This window comes from Onychomys torridus, chromosome 8 (genome assembly GCF_903995425.1).
Source record: "Onychomys torridus chromosome 8, mOncTor1.1, whole genome shotgun sequence".
NCBI classification, from domain to species: Eukaryota; Metazoa; Chordata; class Mammalia; order Rodentia; family Cricetidae; genus Onychomys; species Onychomys torridus.
In genome coordinates, this window is record NC_050450.1 from 91,587,008 (window position 1) to 91,600,169 (window position 13,162).

At 47.4% G+C, this 13,162-nt stretch overlaps 1 long non-coding RNA gene across 1 annotated transcript; it reads left to right on the forward strand.

Moving 5' to 3' along the window:
* The first annotated feature begins 30 nt into the window (after positions 1–30).
* Positions 31–8,129, forward strand: LOC118589567. The gene is made up of 3 exons (XR_004945677.1): positions 31–320; positions 4,350–4,519; positions 5,900–8,129. It is a non-coding gene; the product is annotated as an uncharacterized LOC118589567 (long non-coding RNA).
* Positions 8,130–13,162: the final 5,033 nt, after the last annotated feature.

The window sequence follows — 13,162 nt, forward strand, 5'->3', positions numbered from 1 at the left end:
GGTCGCGAGGTACTGACGTCAGAGCCTCAGCAAGAAGTCACAAGCAACGCTCTTCCCTGTGTTTTCCGGCTTGACTTCGCCTTAAACTGTGCAATTACGGGTCTGGGGATTTCGCACCTCAACACAAATGTTTTTCCGGTCTCGAACCTGTCAGCCCACTAGTCTTCTCATCTTCTTCTGTTGATTTCCGTTAAACCCACAGTGAGTGAGGGGTTAGCATTTGTCCTGTGTGACGTGGAACGACCAAATGCCTCCTGTCCTTCAAGAGGTCGGACTAGAAAAGGAAATACGATCTGTATGCAAATAAACAATTCCAAAAGGTAGAAAATCCCAATAAATGCAAAGACTATGAACTGGGGTTGTCGTCAATGGGAAATTTTTGAAAGACATGAAGGGCGGGTGACATTTGGATTAGGATTTGGAAGGGTTCAAACACTTGTCTTCACCTAGACCCATCTCATTTCCATCCATCTAGGTTCTTATCTATAGTTCCTCCCAAGGGAGGAGTTGTTCCTCTTCCTTTGGTGAGCTGAACCTTCTATTTTCCTGTATCCTGCATCCCTCCCAGTTTTGTGTCCCAAGAGACTGCCTGCCCATGTTCGTTCTTTCCCTAACATTACATTTCCCAATTCCTCTCACATTTATTGAACATCCACTATGTGCCATGCACAGATAATGTGGGATAGGAAAACAAGCAAAACACATTCCTGAAGTTTCTCTCCTCGCTGTCTATTGAGAAGGTTCATACCTTGAATCTAAACTAGCAATCAGCATTTAGGCTATCACTGATACAAGAACCATTTCCCTGGAGAGGAGCAAGAGGGGTTCATGGATCAAGAAGCATGGATATAGGGCCTTGAAGAATCAGTAGAGGGTTTGACCAGGGGGGACTGTATTTCAACTATGGTTGAATGGACAGTGTGATTGGGGAGGATTAGGTAAAGGGCTCCTTTATTAGATTTTTAGTACTTCACTGGTGAGGAATGTGCAGTGAAGTATGTGTGTGTACTTGTATGTATTGGTAGAGTTGTTTTGGGGTTGTGTGAGACCCCAGGTAAATATTTTTGTGGGCCTTGCTGTATAGGCATTTTGATTTTAAGTTGTATTAGAAAATTCATGACCCCCTATGAAGAACACTATGAATAAATAACAGGAAAAAAGGAATTCCATATTCATTTATTTTTTAATAAATACAGAAAGACTCCTTGCAGTATTTATACATCACAAGTCCCAATTGGGCCTGGTAACTCTATCTGTTCTTGTCCTTTATTTTTGAATTTCTGGCTACCATGGAAAAAAAGAGAGAGAACAAAGCTGTTATTTATAATGGCCTGGCTCTTCTGTCTACATTGGTCTCGGTAGCTCTTCTTGACTTTCCAGTTCTTTGTGCCATTTGCTTAGTGCTGGCTGTGACGTCATGTCGTCCCCTTCCCTCTGCAGGTGGTTACTGACTCAGTTCACTTCTGTGCTTTGCTAGTGACAGCAGGAGTTGCAGGTGTTGCCTAGAGTCCTGTGCTTGCTAGTCTCTTCTCTTGTTGTTGTGACTCACACCTGACAAGAAGCTACTTAGGAGAGGGAGGGCTGGTTTAGGTTCACAGTGTGACAAGGTACTATCCATCCTGGCAGGAAAGTCATGGGGGCAGGCAGCTTCACGGTACTGGGAATGGGAGGCAGCTACTTGCTACATCTTAGCAGACCAGAAAACAGAGAAAGGAGAAGGCTAACACTCTGTTGGCTTTCTCCTTTTTTCTCTTATTTAGTCTGGGATCTCAACCCAGGGAATAGTGACACTCATATTCATGGGGAGTACTCTCCCCTTAGTCAGTCCTTTCTGGAAATATGCTCACAGACACACCCTAGGGGTGGCTCACTTGTGTCCTTGGAGTTTCATTTTCCTCATTTTATATGTATGTGCCTGGCTATGTGCTTGTGAGTGCAGATGCCTGAAGAGACCAGAAGAGGGCATTGGATCCCCTGGAATTGAATTACTGGTTACTGGTGGTTGTGAGTCATCTGATAGGAGTGCTGGGAACTGAACTTGGGTCCTCTGGAAGAGCAACAAGTGGTATTAAGTGCTAAGACATCTCTCCAGCTGCCCTGAATGTTTCTTAATGCAATCATGTTAACAATCTAAAATTTGCCATAAGAAATATTCACAAACACATCAAATTTAATTAGGAATTTTGTAGGATTAGAGTAGTATAGTTTCTACTGCATTCCTAGAATGTGATTTTTTCCCCCTAATGTTAACCACATCCTGACTTCCACACATTGAAACCCATTGGTAGAGGCAGGGGGAAGATTGGTTAGAAGGGCTCTGGAAGAGAAGTCCTATTCATTTAAGAAATATCTGGGGATGGAGAGATAGCTCAGAGGTTAAGAGCACCGACTGCTCTTCCAGAGGTCCTGAGTTCAATTCCCAGCACCCACATGGTGGCTCACAATCATCTGTAATGAGATCTGGTACCCTCTTCTGTGTACATAATAAATAAATAAATAAATAAATAAATAAATAAATAAATAAATAAATAAATCTTTTTAAAAAAAGATAAGTATAAAGAAATATCTGACTCTTACCTGATGCAGCTTGAGACTGACCCCATAGCTCGTGAAGTTATCACATTGATCATAAGGAACAAGCCGGGTGGCGGTGATGCATGTCTTTAATCCCAGCACTTGGGAGGCAGAGCCAGGTGGATATCTGTGAGTTTGAGGCCAGCCTGGGCTACAGAGTGACATCCAGGACAGGCACCAAAACTACACAGAGAAACCCTGTCTCAGAAAAAAAAAAAAAAAAAAAAAGAAAGGAAGGAAGGAAGGAAGGAAGAAAAGAAAAGAAAGAAAAAAGGAATACAGGAGATTAACTGCAAAGGCCAGTTGGCCTTAGAAAGTAATAATATCAAATGGAAATAGACACAGCCACTGCTGGAGGACTGCCAGCATGTGGTGTAAAGCTGTAGAGGCCCTTCTGAGACTCTGCCCAAGTTCCTGTCCTGTGATACTGAGGGATGGGGTAGAATGGATGATGTTTAAGCTACTGAATCCTGGAGAGAGGCATTGAGATAGTGTCTCAGTGCTCAGGATGGCCTCTAACTCTCCATCTTCCTGCCTCAGTCTCCTATATGCTGGGATTAAATATGAGTCATCATGTCTGGCTTAAGACCCTGTACTTTTGTTATTTAGCAAAGCAGATAGTTGACCTGAAGGAGTTCCTTACCTAGTCAGGGTGATAAAGATCAGGACATATGAAAAACCAACAATGCATGATAGCATATAAATTTGCCATGGAGGTAGGGGCTGAGGATGCAGCTCAGTGATAGAGCGAGCACCTACCTGCCTTGCATGGGTAGACCCTAGACTCAATATCCAGTACTACAAAGGTGGTGAGAGGTGGTGAGAAGATACAGGTCAGGAAGAGATGTTCTTGAACCTTGATGGGGAAGGCTGTTCAGAGAGATAGGGTTTCAGCAGGACCTTGAAGTTCATGGATGATGTGTGGTGAGGCAGGCCAGGGTATCCAGGCAAATCGGAGGGTAAAGTAGGGGGTCTCATCTCTGGCCGTGCTCCCATTCCAAGTGTAGTATCCTTAGCTCTCTTCACAAGGGCCTCTGTGTCTTCTGGCTTTTGCATCTGCTATTCTCTGTGCCTCTGACACATTTCCCTCTGCTTCAGGCCTGAACAATCCCCACTTATTCTTCAAGACCCAGCTGTGACGTCACCTACCCTGGGGAGCGCCTTGGAGACCCAAGCTGTGGATGGTCACTAACCTGAGCTGTTTCCCTTTGCACCTTGTACTTCCTCTTGGCTCTCAAAAGAGGTGTCTCAATTCTCTGTCCACCATCCTCAGGGAAGGAGATGCATCTTATGACTCTGCATAGCTCAGAGCCTAATAAGAGGCAGTGCTCATTAAATATCGGCCCTCCTGGGGTGGGGATGTGGCACAGTGGTAGAATATTTGCCTAGGAAGTCCTAGATTCAATCCCCAGTATCCCCAAAACAGTCATCTTAAATGGATTTTATGTAATAACTCATTCTCCCAAGTATTTTTCATGACTCTGTGTTACAGAAACTGAACTACTTGAAAATTGGTTTTTAGGTAATTAAAAACTGCCCACATCACAAGGCTCTGGCCTCTGTCCCAGCACTGCAGAAGAATAAAACAAAATCAACGACAGAACTCAATCCACAGCAGGAGAGCCATCCTCTATGAAAAGTCAAAACTTAAACAGTGCGCAGTGCTGAGTAAATGCCTCCTTTGACTTTAAACACATTAACAGTCACTTCTCATTCCCTGATCTCATCCCTTGCTGGGAGGCAGACCAGCATCACCACCCTGCTTGTCTTCACAGAGACACTGAGCTGCAGAGAACTTAAGCCGATGGCCCAACCTGACTAAAGATGGAAGAGGACAAGGACCAGACTAGAGCCACATGCCATCCTCCAGGCAGCTGCTGTATCATCCTCCTGCCTTATTGACTCAAAGTGCTTGTCACAGATAAACAGGACACCTCTGGATCAGGTCTGCTTTAGACAATAGCTTTCATCACCCCCTACCTAAGCCTGAGAGATGACATTGCCTGGCCACCTCTGGGTTTGCTCTGACCCCTCAGATTGAAGCTGAGCAGACAGCGGGGTTGACAGATCTGAATTCAGGGACTGCAGTGAGCTGAGAAAAACACTCATCCTCTCCCCAACCTAGGACCTACCAGGTGGAGGAGGTGTTGCCCCAGGTGCTGTGGAGGTGGAACTCAGTCTCCAAGGAAACTGCCCTCTCTGAAGAGTCTTTCCCCAAATAGTCTCACGTAGCCATTAACAGCCAGAAGCAAGGCAGAGAGAGAAGGGACCCGTCTAAGGAAAGCCAGTGTATTGTAAACAGAATAAAAGGCACTGGGAAGCCCCACTTACCACAGGCTAATGTGTCCCCAGGTCATCAGAGAGCTGGATGACCTACCAGCAGCCCTGAGTGAGGGAAAGAAAATTCCTGATTAACCCCCTTACCTGTGAACAGGGCTAGGGCAAAGGTCTTGCTTTTTATTTTTCTAAATGGTTCCTATGGCCCTTTGGCATTCAGAGAGACCACAGCACAGCTTCTAGGAGGAGCCTTCTCCTGACTAGAGAGATGGTCTTTGGTGTCTCCTGGAGCAGGCAGCTGTCTATATGGCGTTCTTGGAAAGAGTGCAAGCCTGAGGGAAGGAGGCTTGACTTGGGACTAAATGAGAAATGTCCGTCAGGGTGCTTAAGAATAATGACTTGGGGGTGGGTCAGGGGCTGGAGAGATGGCTCAGAGGATAAGAGCACTGGAAGCTCTTCCAGAGGTCCTGAGTTCAATTCCCAGCAACCATATGGTGGCTCACAACCATCTATAATGCAATCTGGTGCCCTCTTCTGGCATGTAGGCAGAACACTGTATATATAAAAATAAATAAATAAATAATTTTTAAAAAAAAAAAAAAAAAAAGAAGAAGAAGAAGAAGAATGACTTGGGCCTGGGGAGTATGGCTTCATGGTACAGTACCAACATGCACAAGGCCCTGAGTTTGATTCCTAGCACTGGGGGAGGGGGCCACTATCAATTCATTCATTACAAATCCTTACTGTTAGTGATTGTATCTTAACAAAGAAGGAAACAGGCTCAGAGGGACTGAATACGAGATCTGAAATTGTTGACCTCATGGCCCTAAAGCACACTGCCTAGCAGTCTAACAGAGAGCCCCAGGTGGCTGCTGAGCACCTAACCTGTGGCCAGCATAAACCAAACTGGGATGTGCTGTGCCCTGCCCCCCAGGAATCAATGCTCACCCTAAGCCTTGTTCATACCAGTGAGTGCAGGATCTACTGCTGAGCTCCACCACAGCCCTTATCTTCTGATTTTCTTTTCTCTCTTTTGTGTTTCTCCTAGAAATGTGAGGATACAGCCCACCTTTGAAGCTCCTGCTGCCTCAGCCAGTCAGCCTCCACTGGCTCGAAGCACATTTTTTTCTTTCTTAAGATCGATTTAATTTTATGGTATGTGCATGGGTCTTTTGCCTGCATATTTGTGCACCACATGCATGCCTGGTGCCCACGAAGGCCAGAAGAGGGCACCAGTTCCCCTGGACCTGAAGTTACTGGTTGTCAACCACCATGCCAGCACTGGGAACTGAACTGTGGTCTTCTGCAAGAACAGCAGATTCTCTTAAAATGGCTGAGCCAGCTCTCCAGCCCCACCTTTGGCTCCTGGAAGGCATAATGCTATCTCTCTTCTTCCTCTCCTGCTCCCTCCCTTCCAGCCTCACTGAATCACAGACTTTGCCCTGAGTTCTTCAGACCCCGTAATCTCTACAGCAGGCTCCTTCGAGATCAGGGTGGGGTGTGTGGGCAATCAGCAAAGGTTTCCTGTGGAATATGAACGAGGCGTCAGGGTAAGACCCAGAGGAGGGCAAGTGTATAAAAGTTAAGAATGGCCTCATTTGGGGTGGTAGAGGTAGCACAGGCATAGGAACCCAACTTGCCTCTCCCTGATGCTGGCCTGCTTAGGTTTCAGCATGGCGCTTTCAGTGGTAACTGTACAGCTGCTGAGGTCCAGAGCTAAAGTTCTAACAGTCCCAGGGTGGTCTAACCCTCCCCTTTTCAACACTCGGGGAGACAGTCTGTGCTCCCCAAACATTCAACCCCCAATAAGGCAGTTGCAAGCCCTGGTAGTGTTGGCCAGGAGCAAAGTCCTCTACCTCTCTTGCCCCATGCCCGTCCATCCGTCCAGAAAACAAGCTGCATTAATGGTGAATAATCTTGCAGCTTTGAAGGAAGTACCCTGGACCCCGAGGCATGAGGCCCAAAAGAAACCCTCTGAGGAGAGGGCCAGACAACAGCCATCCCTCAGAGGCCTCCTTCTTGCTGCAGGCCATGGGGCCAACATGTCCCAACACTGTCAGGCTTCCTTGCACAAGCCAGACCTCACAGAGTGAGGGGGACACATGAGGAGGGGACATGAGCTCGACAGGAGGATCGGGACTCATCCATCAAGAACCGTCAAACAACAGGGCCATAGCCTGCCCCAACGCTTACCTTCTTAAAGGAGCCTTCTGCGGCTCACCCACCCCCAGCACCTTAGCCTCCTGGAATCAAGCACATTCCATAAGGGGGGATTAGAGGGTCGGCAACCCGGACTGGCCCCCAGCCTGCTCTCCCACAGCGCTAGAACCGAACATCCCTATACCCCCACCTTCAAATGGAGCTGTGGTTAGGAGGCCCAAGGCAAAATAGAAATTGATGGGGCCTTTCTGTCTGCCCCTGTTTTAAAGAAAATAGCAGACTTTGAAAGGTAATCTTTATTACCTTTTTTTGTTGTTGTTGCTGAAATCAGGAAAGCTGGATTCTACTGAGGGTCTCCAAAACCTTGTTTTTGCCAGGAGCTGGGGCTGGAGAACAGGAAGTATCCCTTACAGAGGAATAGAGGGCAGAGGACCAGCTGGGCTGTCCTCCCCTCCCAGCCCAGCACCTGTACCTGCCGGTCCTCCTGAAGCCTGTGGGCAGCCAGCCACAGGTGCATGAATACAGTCCTGTTTTATATGCTCTTTCACCTGCCCTGACTTCAGTTACACATGGACAGCCATGGCCACAGAATATTAACTGGAAGATTCCAGAGATAATTCATGCTTTAGTTCGCCTTTATTATAGTCTATCTTATAATTGCTCTACTCTACATTTGGTTATTATTGTTCATCTCTCACTAGGCTGAGTTTATAAATTAAACTTCACTTGGTCTCAGCCAAAAGGCAGTTATAAATTGAACTTTATGAATAGGGAAAATACAGCCTACATAGGTTTCAGTGCTCTGTTTCAGGCTTCCATGGAGGAACCTCCCTGCCAGGTGGGACAAGAGAAGCCTTGATTTGGACTATGTCACCCTGAGAACAGTTCAATCCCGAGCCTGGCACTTGCTCACTGAGACATCAGAAGGGGCTTGGGTTCAAATCCTGGCTCAGCCTGCTGCTGCCTGTTGACAGCTACTTGGATTATCTGAACCGCCCTCAGCCAGCAAGGGTTTCTAGTACATTCCTGTATAGTGGAAAGCCACGTTGCCTTGCTACAAAAGAGCCCCCTGGTTTGGGTCAGTGGTGGTTGGTGGTTGGGGCATCCTTAAGAAAGTCTCGTGACTACTCCTAAAGATTTGTTTTTATTTTGTATTTGCATGTGTGCACAAAAGAGGGTTGGGATCTCCTGGAGCTGGAGTTACAGGGGTTTGTAAGCCATCCGACATGGGTGCAAAGAACTGAAGTTGGGTCCCTTGGAAGAGCAGCAGTGGCTTTTAACCAGTAAGCCATTTCTTCAGCCCCTGAAAGACTACGCTCGAGAAGTGTATTTCCTCTCTCTCTCTCCCTCTCTCTCTCTCTCTTCCTTTCTTTGTGTGTGTAGGGGTGTGTGTGTCTGTGTGTGTATCTGTGTGTGTGTGTGTCCTGAATGAAAACACGTATTTGACAGTACGTGTCTTAATACAAGGTTGATTAGACTATGAGATGGATTCATTACTCCAGCTCCCAGCCCCCTCCTCCACTGTTCCCCTCTCTTGGGAGTTTCACAGTGAGGTTCTCAGTGCACTGTAGCTGGGGCATAGCTACAGGCAGATCTCCCAAACAGTGGACTCCAGGGAAGTGCTGGCTTGGCACACCTGTGACACTCAAGCGCCGCTTTTGGAGGGGAGGCTACATGGCCGCCTGGAGCACCAATGCTAGCTTCTGTACATGCAAACCTTTGCCTTTCTGCCTCCTGAGTAGATGACCTCAGAGTAGCTGCTTAACCTGTGTGTGTGTGTGTGTGTGTGTGTGTGTGTGTGTGTGTGTGTGTGTGAACCTCGTCTGTACACTGGACTCAATGATGGCACCTTCACCAAAGGGCTGTCACGAGGTTTATAGTCATTCATACATGGTAATGAAGGACACCAGAGATGTTCACAGTCTGACAGTCTTTTTGCCTACCCTGTCCTGTTAGGAAAGGGAAGTCCTTGCTGATCCTATGTCTTTGTTCTTATGGGAGAGGCAAAGGAGCCACACTCCAGAAGGGGCCAGTATGAAGAAGGTCTCTTGCTCAGCCTCTAGGCCTGGTCTCCTACCCCACCCTTTAGCCCTGGTCCCACACCAGGCCTGGACAGGCCCTCTCAGGAGTGGGGGCTGGGCTGGGTGAACCGCACTGCTCAGGAAGGGGAGGACAGGCAGGGAAGGATTTTTAACGCCCAGTGGCAGCACAAAGGTGGCGCAGGAGGAGCTTCCTCTGCAGGAGGAAGGGAGAAGGTCGGGACCCACATCCGGCCCTGCCTGTTCCTCCCTGAATCTGTGGAAAGATGGCCTGGCTGCTACAGTCACTGCTGGGCGGGGCTTTCCTTCACACTGGGGCAGGTCCCTTGGAAGACCCTTGTGGACAGGCTGAGGCATACACTCACAGGCTCAGATCCTGTCCTCCCTCTTGCTAGCACGAATACATATCCACATGGACACAGCACAGGGGCTGCAGGATGAAGCAATTGATTAATGACTTGGCTGACCTAGGCTACAAAGCTTCTCTCTCTGGAGCACAGAGGGCTGCTGGAATGATGCTTAGCCAGTGTTCACTGTCTGAGAGTCAAGGTCCAGGCTCACTCTCTCTTTGTCCTTGCTATGAGGAAAATCACCCTGCAGGACAATGCTGTGGCTCCTAGGTGTTGTCCATCCTTGCTGGAATCAGTTATTCCAAGCACTGTCTTCACAGGGGACCTCTGTAACAGGCTGGTTAAGAAGTCATGACCATTCTTCTAAGGCCAAAGAAATATCCCTCTTTACCCCACACAGAAGTAGGCTTGGGGCAGTGTAGAACTGTTCCAGGACTCCAGCTCTAGATGTTTTATGATGGAGTTGGGCAGCATCTGCTTTGTGTGTCAGGAAGGGAAGGTTCATGGAGAGGGTCTTCAAGGCAATGGGCAATCTCATCACCGAAGGAGAGGCAGAGTTCTGCAGGAGACCCAGGGCAAGGGTACTCTCTATAAGATCTTTGCTAGGATCCAGTTTTTCCTATCAGACCCAAGCAGGAGCAGCCCTATGTTCATGTGAAAGTTGCAGGCATTGAGTTTGGAACTAAATGCCCTCCAGTCCACTCTGACTTTGATCAGGGATATAAAGAGAACCTGGAGAGCAGATGATAGAACTAAGTTCTATTCACTCACCCATCCATCCACTCACCCCTATCCATCCATCCATCCATCCATCCATCCATCCATCCATCCATCCATATATACATCCACCCACCAACACACACACACACACACACACACACACACACACACACACACACACACATCCATCTATACATCCATACATCCATACATCCAACCACCCACCCATCCACTCATTCATCCATCCATCCACCCATCAAGTACCCACAACAACCTGGTTTGTTGTGGAGTGCAGGAGATGCATAGAGAAGAGACCTGTGGCCCTTGCTTTCCAATAGTTTCCCGAGATAGACAGTATTGCTTAGGATGCAATGCCTGATATGACTTAAAAATAAGAAAAACATCCTTCTTTTTGCCGGACTAGCCTCCTGGTCATCGTGTTGTGTTATGATGTTGAGACGGCTGTCACACATTTGGAGACTGTATGTAAATAGCCAGTAATTTCTTCTTGTGAACCCCTTGGGAGAAGAAGCTTTCTAACAGTCCCCTACAGATCCTCCATTAGATGGCTTTGGCTAGCATGCTCCATATGCCCATACTTAAATCCATTTCCTTGAAAGAAAAGGGAAGGCTACCCCTCACTTGAGTGAGTAGTTAGGTATGTGGTCAAAACTAGGATTCTGTTTATCAAGAGTGGGGAGCTAACTATTGGGTTGGCGACTCATGGTGTCTGTTGGAATCCAGACACAAGATTGATGTGTTTTGTGTTTCTTCCCTTTCCCAGAAGCAGCATGGCTAACACATCCCTCACTTTCTGGGTCCCCTACCCTTCCTGTTTGTTTTTTGTCCTGGAAGGTCTGCTTGGCCACAAACCACTAAGTGTTTGTTGTTAAAACTTGGCCAAGTGAAAACTTCCTGCTATCACATTTTCACACACACACACATACACATACACACACACACACACACACACACACACACACACACACTAACCATACACTTCCCTCGCCTAGCTTTCCACTGCATTACTTACTATGAACCCTATATATACTAGGGAAAATAAATTCTGTTGCATCGGCCCCTCCCACCACAGATCTCCAGATCCATTCCCCACAGCGTTTGTCAGAGCAGAATTCTGAGAATCTGTTTCTTCCTAGATAAATTACAACAGAGGCCAGGTTTGACCTCAGTGTGGGCAAACAACACCCAAGTTCATATGCCCTCATCCTTGCCTGGCGCAGGCACAGAGGCTTACAGCTGGACACCATAGAGTGAACAAAAGGACCTGTGGGAATTGACTCAGCCTCTCTCAAGTGCTTCTGCACACAAAGCCACCACTATTGGCCACACCCCCTTAGGATTCTGGGAGCAGCTTCTCTTGTAAGACATCTAGGAATGCCCCCATACTGCACCAGAGCCAGAAATAAGTCCTTGGTGCAGAGCTGCTGCTGGCTCGGTGTAACAGGCCTGGTCACACCCTGTTCACTTCCCCAGCTGTCCTGTGCCAGCCCACTGCCTGCTTGCTGTGGTTTAAGTAGGCTAGCATTATTCTCCAGACCCTTCTACTGCACCTCTTCCTCTTGTCTTCTCTCAGAAGTCAGTTTGTTTCCTAAACCTTTCTTTGAGGCCCAAGTCATCCTTCCATCTTTATTTGATGTCTCTTCATTACATCATACCTGATCAGAAAATACATTGTTACAAGCTCTTTCCTCAAGAACTGCAAGCCCATTGAGATTAGGACTGTCTTGATCCTCAGTGGATCTCAGGGCCAAAAGGACAGAGTTTGGCTTGTAGATGTTAGTAGTTAGTGAATGTCTACTCCATGCCACTTTTCTAGGATGGATTGGGAAGAAGGGTTATAAAAAGTAACTGCTGGAGATTAACTGTGAGGCCATCTTCCTTCCCTGCTAAGCCGAACACGCCAGAGGGATGCTGGGAGAAGCAGAAATCGATCATCTTGTAGATATGTCCTCTTCTTCTCCATCCTGTTTTTTTGTTTTTTTGTTTGTTTGTTTGTTTGTTGTTTTGTTTTTTCGAGACAGAGTTTCTCTCTGCAGCTTTGTGCCTTTCCTGGAACTCACTCTGTAGCCCAAGCTGGCCTTGAACAAAAATCTGCCTGCCTCTGCCTCCCGAGTGCTGGGATTAAAGGCATGCACCACCACCGCCCGGCTCCATCCTGTTTTTTAAGGTGACAGTGCTTTCAGGAGCGTGGGAAGCAGAAGAGGATGGGAAGAGGTTGTGAAATCGTAACCCTATTAGATTACCATCACGCCAAACGGCAGTGCTACTGTACCACTACTGTGCCGTGTGGGTGCCATGCACACCACTGGGCTTTACAGATGAGAATGCGGAGTCTCCTGGAGGTCAAGTAACTAATGCATGGTACCTGCCTTAGCAGGATGTAGCCAAGGTTGTACTCTCATACTCTCATGGGAAAGTCAATGCCTTTAACCATTTTTTTAGACTATTCTTAACCCCAGTATAGGGTGACTGCAAGAATTAAATGCACTAAGAATCGACCCACTAAACAGCTTCCTCACATTCACTAAACACCACTCTATTGAGATAACACAGGCACATACATGCACTCATGTGTGTGCATGCATACACATACAGACACACACACACACACACACACACACACACACACACACACACAGAGCCACTCATTTTTAGTATCTCCAGAGAGCTCTAGAACCACCACCACTATCCACAGCATCACCTCTTCAAAACCCCCATACCTGTTCACAACCCTCTCCTTCTTCCTCCCCAAGTCCTGTGCAGCCACGTATCTATTTTCTGACTCTGGGCAATGTGGATGCTGGTGAGTTTGTAGCGTTAAGCATTGGCCCTATGATGTCAGTCTCCTGGCACAGGGCAGACACTGGAGCTGGATATAAGAGGAAGGAGGAGACAACTGAGTTGTCTCTGGGCTTCTAGCTGACCCAGGTTTACCGAGACCTGCAGCTGGCTCGCTTCTGCTCACACTTCTTTGAAGTTCTTTGTCTGTGGACCTCCACCCTTCTACACCAAGAAGCTGTG